Here is a 13,185-nt window from a genome sequence, read left to right on the forward strand (position 1 = left end):
GATGAATATTACCGAAAGTTTATGGAATATATTCAGTACTGTCCTGACGATGTTCCCACTAAGGAGAAAAAGATGCAGCGATTTGAACTGAGATTGTCATATGACATTCAAAAACATATTGAGAGTGACCGCTATAACACCCTGGAACAGATGTACAAGCGTGCGTCTCAAATAGAGAACATTCTGAGGAAGGAGAACAAAAAAGAGAAGGGTAAGGACCCTGAGAAGAGGAAGGAGATTGCAGGCCAGACATCAGGGATTTCGTCGGACTTTTATCAAAAGAAAGCTAGAACTTTCGGAAATTTTTAGGGAAGTAGATCTAGTACAAATTCTGGGTTTAGGGGAGACGTGAAGCCTGCTAAGCCATTACTGGACCGAGATGGCAATGAAAGAAAATATTTCTGTAGAAGATGTAGGGGAAACTATCTTGGAAAGAATTGTGATGGGAATTTGGTTGAATGTAATTTTTGCCACAAGAGGGGACATAGGGAGTATAAATGCTACATCAAGAAAGGGAGTGGGAGTCAACAGCCGGGTGGGCAGCACCGGCAGCAGAATTTGAATAACTCCGAAAGGCAAGTCAACCTGCAGTACAAAAATGGTAATCATGGAAACACTGATCAGAGGTTTCAGCGACCTATTACTAGGGGACAAGGCCGGGTGGATGGAAACCGAATCGAAGGGTCAGGTATGCAACGTGGGGGTAATCAAGTGGAAGGAATAAATGCACAGTCGTTTGGTGGACGGGTAACTGCGGTCAGTGCAAGGGAAGCTGACCAAGCAACGGATGTAGTTACAAGTACGTTCACCATTCATTCTGTAGTTGTTAATGTACTTTTTGACTCGGGTGCAACATGTTCATTTCTTGCAAAGAGTAAAGTAGAGGAGTTGAATTTAGGAACATTTGAAAAAGTTTCTTATATAGTGGTTGTTCCATCGGGAAGATTGTACAATTGTGATAGATTGTATAAGGAAGTGTCCTTAAGAATAAGGAAGGTCATTTTTCCTAGTGACTTGTATGTGTTAGATTTGGAAGGCTTAGAGGTAATTTTGGGGATGGACTGGTTAGGAAAATGTAAAGCCACTATAGAATGTAAGGAGTAGAGAGTGACGCTAGAAGGACCAAGAAGGGAAAAGGTTAGATATCGAAAATTTCAAAAAGGACCCTGAACGAATTTGGTATCGACTTTAGAATTGCAAAGACTCATGAGGCAGGGACACCCTTTGTACTTACGTCATATCAGCCAAGGGGGAAAGAAGGAGGAGGACCCCAAGGATATTGCTGTAGTGAATGAATTTTTGGATGTTTTTCCTGACAAGATTCCCGGTATGCCAGCTCAACGGGAAATTGACTTCACGATAGACTTGATACCTGGGACTGGGCCGATTTCTAAGGCCCCTTATCGTATGGCTCCGAAGGAGATGGAGGAATTAAAGTCTCAGCTTGAAGAATTGTTGGATAAGGGTTATGTTCGACCTAGTGTTTCACCTTGGGGCGCTCCAGTTTTGTTTGTGAGAAAGAAAGATGGTAGTTTGAGATTATGCATCGACTACAGAGAGTTAAACAAGGTAACAGTTAAGAATAAATACCCGTTGCCCCGGATAGATGACTTATTTGATCAATTGAGAGGAGCCGAGATCTTTTCGAAGATTGACTTAAGGTCAGGTTATCACCGGCTAAGAATAGCTGAAGGGGATATACATAAAACCGCTTTCAGAACACGTTATGGACATTATGAGTTCACAGTGATGCCGTTTGGGTTGACAAATGCTCCAGCTGCGTTCATGTGCTTAATGAACCAAGTGTTTAGTGCGTACTTGGATAAATTCGTCGTTAACTTTATCGATGACATATTGGTCTATTCCAAGGACCGAGAAGAACATCAGGAAGATCTACGATTTGTCCTGCAAACCCTGCGAGAAAATAAGTTGTACGCGAAGTTGTCAAAGTGTGAATTTTGGTTGGATAAGGTGTCATTTTTGGGTCATTTTGTCTCTAAGGAAGGTATTTCGGTGGATCCGGTAAAGGTGGAGGCAGTTCGAAGTTGTTCGTCACCCAAGAACGTCACCGAGGTGCGAAGTTTCTTAGGCTTGGCCGGGTATTACCGTCGTTGTGTTAAGGATTACTCGCGTATTGCTCGGCCCATGACTTCATTGAAGAAGAAAGAGAAGAAGTTCAAGTGGACTGACGAGTGTGAACAGGCCTTCGTGACTTTGAAGGAAAGGTTAACTACGGCCCCTGTTCTTACTCTACCTGACCCAAAGTTGGATTATATTGTTTACAGTGACGCATCGAAGAAAGGATTGGGTTGTGTACTGATGCAGGACCGTAAGGTGATTGCTTACGCATCATGACAATTGAAAGTACATGAAGTTAATTATACTACCCATGATCTGAAGTTAGCTGCTATAGTGTTTATTCTCAAAATATGGCGGCATTACTTGTATGGCGTCAAATGTAGGATTTACACTGATCATCAGAGTCTGAGGTATCTCTACATTCAGCCCGATTTAAACATTCGACAACGTCGGTGGCTAGAGTTGATGACAGATTATGATTTGGAGTTCATATATCATGAGGGACGAGCAAATTTAGTAGCCGATGCGTTGAGTAGGAAGTCCAATCACTCGTTGTCCGCCTTGGACGGAGTTGAAGAGTTGCATCGGGATTTTGCAAGGTTGAACTTGGAAGTGGTGTGTAAGGGTGAATTACAGGGATGTCTGAATGCTTTGTCTATTCGACTTTCGTTCTTTGAAGAAATTTTGAATTCCCAAGATAAAGACCCGAAACTATTGAAGTTGAAGGAGCAAGCTCGGGAAGGAAATGTGGAGGGATTCTTTGTTCATGAAGATGGGAGCTTGAGGTTCAATGGTCGCTGGTGTTTGCTGACAGGGGAAGAATCTTTGAAGGAACGTATCTTGGATGAGGCCCATTGTACAAAATTTTCAGTCCATCTGGGCGGTGACAAAATGTATCAAGACCTTAAGCTAATGTTTTGGTGGTCTAGGATGAAGAAGGATATTGCAGATTATGCCTCGCCCTGTTTGACTTGTCAAAAGGTTAAAAGTGAGCATAAAAGACCAGGAGGTTTACTACAACCTTTAGAGATACTGGTATGGAAGTGGGATGATATCTCTATGGATTTTATTGTGGGTTTACCCCGGACGAAGGCGGGAAATGATGCATTATGGGTCATAGTGGACCGTTTGACTAAGTCAGCCCGTTTCATCCCTATCAGTTGTCGTTGGGAGATGGAACAGTTAGCTCGAGCTTACATTAAGTATGTCGTGCGATTTCATGGTGTGCCCCGTACTATTGTGTCCGATAGAGATACACGGTATTTGTCACAATTTTGGCAAACCTTGCATCAAGCAATGGGCACTACGTTACTTTATCGTACGTCTTCCCACCCGCAGACGAATGGGCAGACGGAACGGATAAATCAGATTCTAGAAGATATGTTGTGCGCTATTGCCATGGAATGGCAAGGGTCGTGGGATGAACATTTGGACCTGGTCGAATTTTCTTGCAACAACAGTTATCAGGCATCTATACAGATGGCTCCATTTGAGGCTTTGTATGGGCGTCGTTGTTGTAGTCCGGTTTATTGGGATGATTTCACCGAAGCGGTGACCTTGGGACCTGAGTTGTTATTTCAGATGACTGCAAAAGTGAAGTTGATAAGGGATCGTTTGAAAGCGACACAGGATCGTCAAAAGTCTTATGCTGATTTGAAGCGACGACCAGAAGAGTTCACCGTGGGCGAACGCGTATTACTTCGCGTGTCACCCATGCGCGGAGTAATACGTTTTGGTATTCGTGGAAAGTTGAGCCCTCGATTCACAGGACCATATGAAATTTTTGGAACGTGTGGGTAAGGTGGCTTATCGGTTAGCCCTTCCAAACTCCTTGAAAAAAGGTACATGACGTATTCCATGTGTCGCAGCTTAAGCGATATCATGCCGCAGCCTCTCATGTCTTAGATCCCGAACCTTTAGATTTGGATACATCCTTGTCTTACTCTGAGAAACCGGTTAGAATCTTGGACACGAAGGTCCGTAGTACACGACGAAAGAATATAACTATGGTAAAGGTCCTGTGGTCAAATCACGAGCATAAAGCGGCTACATGGGAAACGGAAGACTCTATGCGAGAAAAGTACCCTCACCTCTTTCAGGTTAGTAGCATTACGGGGACGTAACTTCTTAAGGGGGGTAGAGGGCGATAGGAATTTCGCGCGAATAATGATAAATCTTTTGGTTGGTAGTTTTGCCTTTTTGCAAGTGTTGTGTTATGATAACATGTGTGTTCAGCGTTTTCCGTTGCCATGCAAGTTACGAGGACGTAACTTCTTTTAAGGGGGGTAGTCTGTAACACCCCGTAAATTATCGGGTTTAAAAATAAATAAAATATAATAAAATAAAGTATAACAAAATAAAATAAATAAGTAATATTAAATTATATTATTTTACATGCTTAATTATAAGAAACGAAGTAAGTTTATTTAACGGTAACGCGTTTTATCGCATACGTTGTTATTGCGTAATATTTCTTTTCTGCTTTTAACAAAAAAAATAGACAATTATATAATTAATTAATTAATTAATAAAAAAAATAAAAGATTAGGGAAGGGGAAGGGTGACCGGTTGTGTGAAGGAATGGGAGGAGTCTTGTAACTCCTCTCATAAGTGTGTATTAAGGCACATTAAGCTCATCCCTTAATTGCCTATTAATCCTTTTGAAAACCATTTGAGTTCTTCACCCTTCTAAGCTTCCAATTGAACAAAAAAAAAATCAGAAAAATTCTCTCCTTTGGGCTTGTGATTCGGCATTTCAAGAAAAAAAAATTGTTCTCTTATTCTTCTATTCAATTTTTTTATCAAAGAGGTAAGTTTAATTGAATTGCTAGTTATAGATTTTATATACAAGGTTTTCTAAGATGAATTACATTTTATGTATGATGATATCCTATGACTTTGAGGAGGATTGAGTATATTTTTATGTAATTTTCATTAACAATCCTTTAATAAACCTTAATTTTGTTAAAAAGATTAAGTTATGTTCTTGATTTATATTCTTTAACAAAGTTTAAATTTTTTATAAGAATTGAGTTTTGTTGATATTCAAATAAATTTCTTTTATGGTTTAAATTTCTCTAACTAAATTTCAATTTGTTAGTAGAAATTAAGTTGGTATATATTAAGTTATGTAGTCATCCAAGGGTTTAATATCCTTTAGCAAAATTTGATTTACTTGAAGGATTGTGTTATATTTATATATATGTGTGTCTTGATTTAAAAGGGTGATTTAGTTTTGTAATTCTCTACAAAATTTAATTTGTTAAGAGAATTAAGTATTTAATTTAGTTATCATAATTTATGAAATTTCAAGTCTCTTGAAGGATTTTGTGAATGTGACCTTGCAAGAGTTATTTTGGTCATGAGATTTAAAAAGGGTTGATAATGTATATATAAACTAATAATAATAATGAATAAAAAAAAAATAATAATAATAATATATAAATGTAGGCGGCAGCAGCTGTTCCGCCTCGTTAGAGGTACCGACTCGGAAACGTTAGTCGTTTTCCGTTGTTTTAAGCACCGTTGCGTTAAAAACTCGTTAAACGCTTAAAATAATTAAAAATAGTAAATGGATGTTAGAAATTATAAAATTTGGTACCCAAGGTAATTGACGCGTTCCGAACGCAACGGCGAAGTCGGATTTTTCATTTGAATTTTCTAAACTGTCTGAAATGGCCAATAAAGTTTCTGGTCAGAAATTAATTTTTGGAATCATTGGAAATTGGATGAAAACATTTAAAATTATCAAGTCTTAGTGATATCTTAGTAGTATGGAGTGAATTAAATGTGTAAACACGATCAAATATGTGATCGTTTTGTGTGTGTTATATAGGACCTCGATTTATAAGAGGGCGAAATTCCTATTGTGCTTGAGCAACGTGTGTTTGCAGCGTTTAAGGTACACGCTTAGACCATACTATTTATATGGTTGTGCAAGTAATGTTGGTTTATTCCTAATCGTGGCATTGTAATCACATAAGGATTAGACACCTCAAATAATATGAAATAATTATGTGGAAATTGAGAATTTATGGTTAAGTTACCAAAAGGGTTAACAATGAATTGGAATATTATCAATCATTTTTTTCCCATGGCAGTTGTGGATCATTACGGTCACCATGGGGGTATGCATACTTTAGCCTTTGGCGACCCGAACAGGACGGGCAACGTCTTAGGTAGGTGGTTGCCTTGGGATTAGCTCTCCCAAGTGTATTCCACCAAAACAAATTTGAAATTATACTTGTACGACCCGAACAGGACGGGCAACGTTACAAGATTGGAAATATATTGAATAAAGAATATGTATTAGAGCCTTTGCATGCTAGGGTAAACACAATGCTTGTATTCAACCTGTTTAATATATGTATGAAGTCTCTGACGTGTACTGGTTGTTCTTTGGAACCTGCTACGTGTTATCATACGACGTGCAGCAGGTTGACTGCAGGAGGGGGCTGGAGTGAGGATTCAGCTTAGAACCCGTAACTATCAAGTCTAGACATACTTTGTAATGAGTCGAAATAACTCAGTTTATGTAACCAAAGTTTATGATGTTTTCTTTTATCTTGTACAACTTTTAGTTAGTCTAGAAGCCGGTGGGCTCTCGAGTTGTATGTAAAGACTTCCGCTGACTTGTTTTGTTTTGTTTGACGCTGTTTTCTTTGTTGACCATATTCCTTTACCGTTGGAACGTTGACGATCCGAGTAAAGATGAGTTTTCTTGTGTCCGTTTGTGAACCGGATTCATGTTTTCACATGATTTTTCCGGGTCACTTTAACCGGGCCGTTACAATATGCTTGAAATTACGTGTTAAGTTGCGATTTTATGCGTTTTAAAGCTTTTTTGGCACTTTTGCGCGTAAAATAGCTCAAACATGGTTTGTTTTGCACGAAACTTGGCACACAACACTATTAGGTATATATTATTGTGTTGAAGTGGTTAGAATTGAAAATCATAGTCATATGCTAGAAATTACGTGTTAAGTTGCGATTTTAAGGGTTTTAAGCGTTTTTTTCAATTTCGCGCGTAAAGTAGCTTAAACTTGGTTTGTTATGCACGAAACTTGGCACACAACACTATTTGGTATATATTATTGTGTTGAAGTGGTTAGAATTGAAAATAATAGTCATATGCTAGAAATTACGTGTTAAGTTGCGATTTTATGCGTTTTAAAGCTTTTTTGGCACTTTTGCGCATAAAATAGCTCAAACATGGTTTGTTTTGCACGAAACTTGGCACACAATACTATTAGGTATATATCATTGTGTTGAAGTGGTTAGAATTGAAAATCATAGTCATATGCTAGAAATTACGTGTTAAGTTGCAATTTTATGCATTTTTAACCGTTTTTGATACTAACATCTATTTTCTCTTAGTGCTTTCAACAACCTTCTTCTTCCGTTGAAGGCGGCTACTACGCACTGAAGTACATGGACGATATTGAAAAATTCGCGAAGGAGTTTGGAGTCGAAAATATAAGTATTTGTTAAGTTCTTAAATAATTATTATTGGTAAAATCTAATGTTTATATTAATCTTTTAATTTTATATTATATTATAGGTTTTAAACGACATTCCGAGGGAAACACGCCCTCTGAGAAGTGGAGAGATGCGTGAATTAAAAGACAAGATTGCCGCGTATCTTGCTAATTTTTGTCCTTGATAAATTGTAATTAGTATAGATTTTTTAGGACTTTAATGTATATTATATATAAATATATATATATATATATATATATATATATATATATATATATATATATATATATACATATATATATATATATATATATATATATATATATATATATATATATATATATATATATATGTATATATATATATATATGTATATATATATATATACATATATATATATATATATACATATATATATATATATACATATATATATATATATATATATATATATATATATATATATATATATATATATGTGTATATATATATATATATACATATATATATATATACATATATATATATATATATATATATATATATATATATACACACACACATATATACATATATATATATACATATATATATATATATATATATATATATATATATATATATATATATATATATATATATATATATATATATATATATATATATACACGTACATAATATTATATTATATATACGATCGAGAGTTTATTATTACAAAGAGATTATTGGTGATTATTTGTGATTATCATTAGATTATTATTGGATTAATCATTGTTATTACATTGTATTATTATTGGATTATCATTAGGATAAAACGAAAAAGGAAAAAAAAATACAAGGTATTTGCTACAGTTAGGAACAAAATCGCAGCAAATAATGCCACTTATTTGCTGCGGTTTTGTTCCTGACCGCAGCAACCACAGCAAATACTACTCTTTATTTGCTGCGGTTTTGGCTTGACCGCAGCAAATAATGCCCTTTTTTGCTGCAGTTTTGAACCGCAGCATTTAAAGTAGGACATTTGCTGCTATCACTATTGCTTGGGGCCAAAACCGCAGCAAATGAGGTTTTTTTCACTAATGATCATTTTTAATGCCTACTTACAATATTTGTAAAAATATATAATAGGCCGGTTCAATTCTCTCACAAAAATTTAAAAAATAAAAAATAATACAAATTCAATATCAAAATTAGTAAAGTACCCTTTATTTGTTAACAAATAATTTTGTATTGAGACTTGTCAAATTATACTACTCATTTGTTATTGATAATTATATGTGAGAATGATGACAACTTCAATGTAATTCTAGAATTATTACCCCCTTTTTAAACATTCTTCTCATTTACTTTTTTCAGATTCCAATGCAAATTTTAAAATCAAATAATTTTAATTGTGAGTTTTTAAAAATTCTAAAAAGTTGATATTTAGAAAGTTTATAATGAGATGAATCTAATAACAAGATTCCACGTAAATATGTTTTTTCTTATAGAACGATAGGCAATCGTAGTCAAAGTTTGACACAAAATTTCATATATTCTATTTGAGAAGAACATATGAAAATGTAGGAAATACTTCATAAGGTTTTTATCATGTTTGTCCTATTCTTATTATTGTTAATTTCATCACGATTTTTTTCCTATTCGTTACAATTAGATTAGTGGTATTATGTGTTAGTGAAAATTCGTAAATGAAAAGCATGTTTGAGGATATGAGTTGCTTTTATTAATAGAATGAAGATAAAAGATTTATTATCATAATTGAGTATAATATAATATACTTTTTTCAATTTTTATTATTTGCACTCAAACTTAATTTATCATACATAATAAAACGCATTTTGATCCACAATCTAACTAACGAAATTCATTACCATCCCTATAAATGACCAAACTAAATTAAAAAAATTACAAAGGGTAAAATAACACCCTATTTAAAAAGCTTATCCAAATAAATTATTATAATATTGGAAAGCAACAATAAATTTTTTTACATTAATCTAATGATTTTTTTAAGAGTAACTTAAAGGTTAATTAATTATACTTTCAAAACATGAGGATTAATTAACAATAACCCACAAGAAATATCAAGTTGTCAATCTAAACTCTTTGACGTTGGTTCCTAAAATTATTTGACGTTGACTATAGAAATGATCATGAGTTGGATCCAAATTCAAATTTAGATCTATTAATTTTTAATAGACTTATAAATAATCTTAGGTTCCTAAAATTTTTGACCCAAAACTAGACCCAATGGGTTTGATTGGTATAGGGTGTAAAATGGGTTTCATACTACTATGTTCTAAATGAATCTTAATTTAATTTTATACCATTTACATTATAATTATTTTTTTAGTATTAAAATTATTTTGTAGGCTATATATGCGTCTAAATTGAACCAAAATACATATACATATAAATAGTTTTTAAAGAGTTTAAAATTGCTAGTTACTACAAAAAATTACACCAGATAGCTGCGAGTCCATTCTGTCTCCATCCTATTACGATAACCCATATGACGACGGGATGGAGACAAAATGGACCCGTAGCCATATTTGGCGTCATATTGGCGATAATATTATTTTATTTTATTATTTTAATATTATTAATAAGTTTATTATTAATATTTTAATATTAATTAATAAGAATTAAGAGTTTATAATTTATAATTTATGTTTTATTTTTAATTAAAATAACAATTAATATTTAAAAAATACATAAAACTAAAATAACAAATAAAATAAATACGACAAAAAATATATAAACAATAAACTAATTATATTAATTTAGAAAATAGTAACAAACATTATACTCCTACAAAAAGTTTAAAATACTAAATTTACATATAAACTTTTTCTCAATAAAATATACAACTATCAATTATGGATTTGGGTCCTCATCTGGGTCCTCTTTATGAAAACAAATCTGGATTCAGGTCCAGTTGGATTTGATCTAAATTCGACTCGTTGTCTTCCCTTGAACCACCAGATGCATGGGGACTTTATCTAAAATTTAAAAAAAAAATTAATTATCAAAAATTAACAAAAACATACCAACATCAACATACAACAATGTGAACTAACATTAAAATCTACAAATAAACAAATAACTAAAAACCAATATCTATTATCTAAAGAGAAAAATTGACAAAAATCTACATATAAATAGAAAAATTAAAGAAATCTACCAACAATAAAAATTACCAAAACATACAACAACATACAAATAAAAAATTATCAAAATTAAATAATAAAATTAACAGAAAAAAACTAAAAAACAAAAGAAAACATGAAGCACAAAGTGAAAATTACAAATAACATACAAATTGAAAAACAAATCTATATATAAACTATCATCAAATAACAACGACATATGAAGTATCAAAAAAACTAAAAAATGTTAGATAACAAATTGAAAATGGATGATGCTGGTTGAATAAATGTTGAAGGTTGAAGGTTGAAGAAGGTTAAAAGTTGAAGAATAAGTGTAAGAGATTGAAGATGTAAGTAAAAAAATAAAAGTGAAAGTGAAAGTGAAAAATTTATAGCCCCAAGTTTTCACCTTCCAAAAATGCGTATGTTGAGTATGGAAGTTACAAAAATGCGTAAGTTGAGGTGGATATATGAGCACACAATGATAGATAGAAATAGAAACCAGGAGTTTAGGTATAAGTTAGGGGTTGCACCTCTTTCTGCAAAGATGCGTAAGAACAGGTTGAGATGGTTTGGGCATGTGCGGAGAAAACTTATGACGCCCCAGTGAGAAGGATCAAAAGCATCATAGTGGATGGTAAGAGAAGTCGAGGAAGACCTAGGTGAACATGGGAAGACTAAATTAAAAGTGACTTGCAGAACCTACAACTCTCTAAGCACATGACCAGAGATAGGGTTAGTTGGCAGCGTCGTATTCACGTCTTAGATTTCTGACTCTGTACCTCTTAGCTCTCGTTATCATGGTCCCTAATTTTTTACATAATGCTCTTTTACTCGTTTTTAAATTTCTATCTTCTTATCTTTATTTTTAATTTTATTTTTATTTATTTATATGTACTTTATTTTTATTTTTTTTATTATTATTAATGGTCATCATGTGTGTAAGTTGTAGGCTTTCCGGGTAGTTACAGGTTCTCATGCTTCTTTGAAGATCTTTCTTGAGCCTAGAGACTCTTTGACCGCACTCTTCTTACGGGTATGAGTTGTCGTTTTCCTTCCCTCCCCAGACTCTGATCATAGTTTTCTTATGAGCGGGATAGACTGGATGATGATGAAGTTCCCTCCTCCCGCGAATTTGAATTCTCACATAATATTAATGGCGACGGGATGGAGAGGAAAAATGCCCGTAGCTAACTTTCGGGACAGATTGCGACAAGATAGAGAGGGGAATTGCCCATAGCCAACTTTCAGGACATGATAGAGATGAAAAATCCCCGTAGCCAACCTTGGCAAACTTTCATAAATACTGTTGTGTCCCAAACTAGTATAAAAACTCGTGCAATGCACGAATTTATTAGTATGATATATATTTAAAAATAAAACTTTAAAAAATAATGCAAGTATATATTATCATGATTTAATTTATCGAATAATGACTTTTAAAAGCTTAAATTAAATATTGATTTTTATTATTTTGTTTATCGAATACACCACTTTTTCATTTAACTAAATATATTAAATTCTAAATTAGGTATATGTGATAATAATTATATAAATACTTTACCTAATTTAGCTCTATTTTAAATAAAAAAAATCAAATTCTAAATTAGGTAAATATTACGGTGTAATCAACTTTCATCCACTAAAATAATCACATTTGTCAAGGCTCTTCTAAAGATGACACTTGTTATTTTCCAACATTTTAGTAGTATGTATAATTTATCGAATACACCACTTTTTTATTTTATTAAATATATTAAATTCTAAATTAGGCATATGCAATCATAATAATATAAATGCTTTACCTAATTTAGCTCCAATTTTACAAAAATCAAATTCTAAATTAGGTAAATATTATGGTGTAATCAACTTTCATCTACTAAAATAATTACATTTGTCAAGGCTCTTCTAAAGATGACACTTGTTATTTTCCAACATTTTTATTAGTATGTATAATAATATGATGGAAGAACATTTGAGAAATGAGGGAGTATTAGATAACACCAAAAAAAATTAGATTCTAAAACAATAGTATACGTTGTAATTAATTTTATTTTTATATTAATTCTCCCCTTCAACACAAACTTAAATTTGTTATTTTCATCTTTAAGAATTGAGTTTTTTTTTTTTTTTAAATATAAGAGAATTAGTTTATATTGTGTTCAGTTTTATAATAAATTGGTACTATTTTTATCAATGTTGTTAATGCTAATTTTTGTTAACTAAGTTCTCTACCTCGTGTCATGTTATTTATAATTGATTGTTTACCTTTAATGTTTCTCAAATTTACCAAAATTACTTTAATACAAGACGGGAATTTTTTTTTTTTCTAAAAATAAGTATAAATTTTATTATAATCAATTATTTAACTTCAAATAAGAAACGAAAGGCCCATTTTATGATATTTGTACAGGGTTTTGTTTGGGAGTTATTATATTTCGCCACCCTTTTCATTTAGCGCCACCCCCCTTCCCACGAA

Source organism: Amaranthus tricolor, chromosome 12 (assembly GCF_026212465.1).
Source record: "Amaranthus tricolor cultivar Red isolate AtriRed21 chromosome 12, ASM2621246v1, whole genome shotgun sequence".
Taxonomy (NCBI): Eukaryota; Viridiplantae; Streptophyta; class Magnoliopsida; order Caryophyllales; family Amaranthaceae; genus Amaranthus; species Amaranthus tricolor.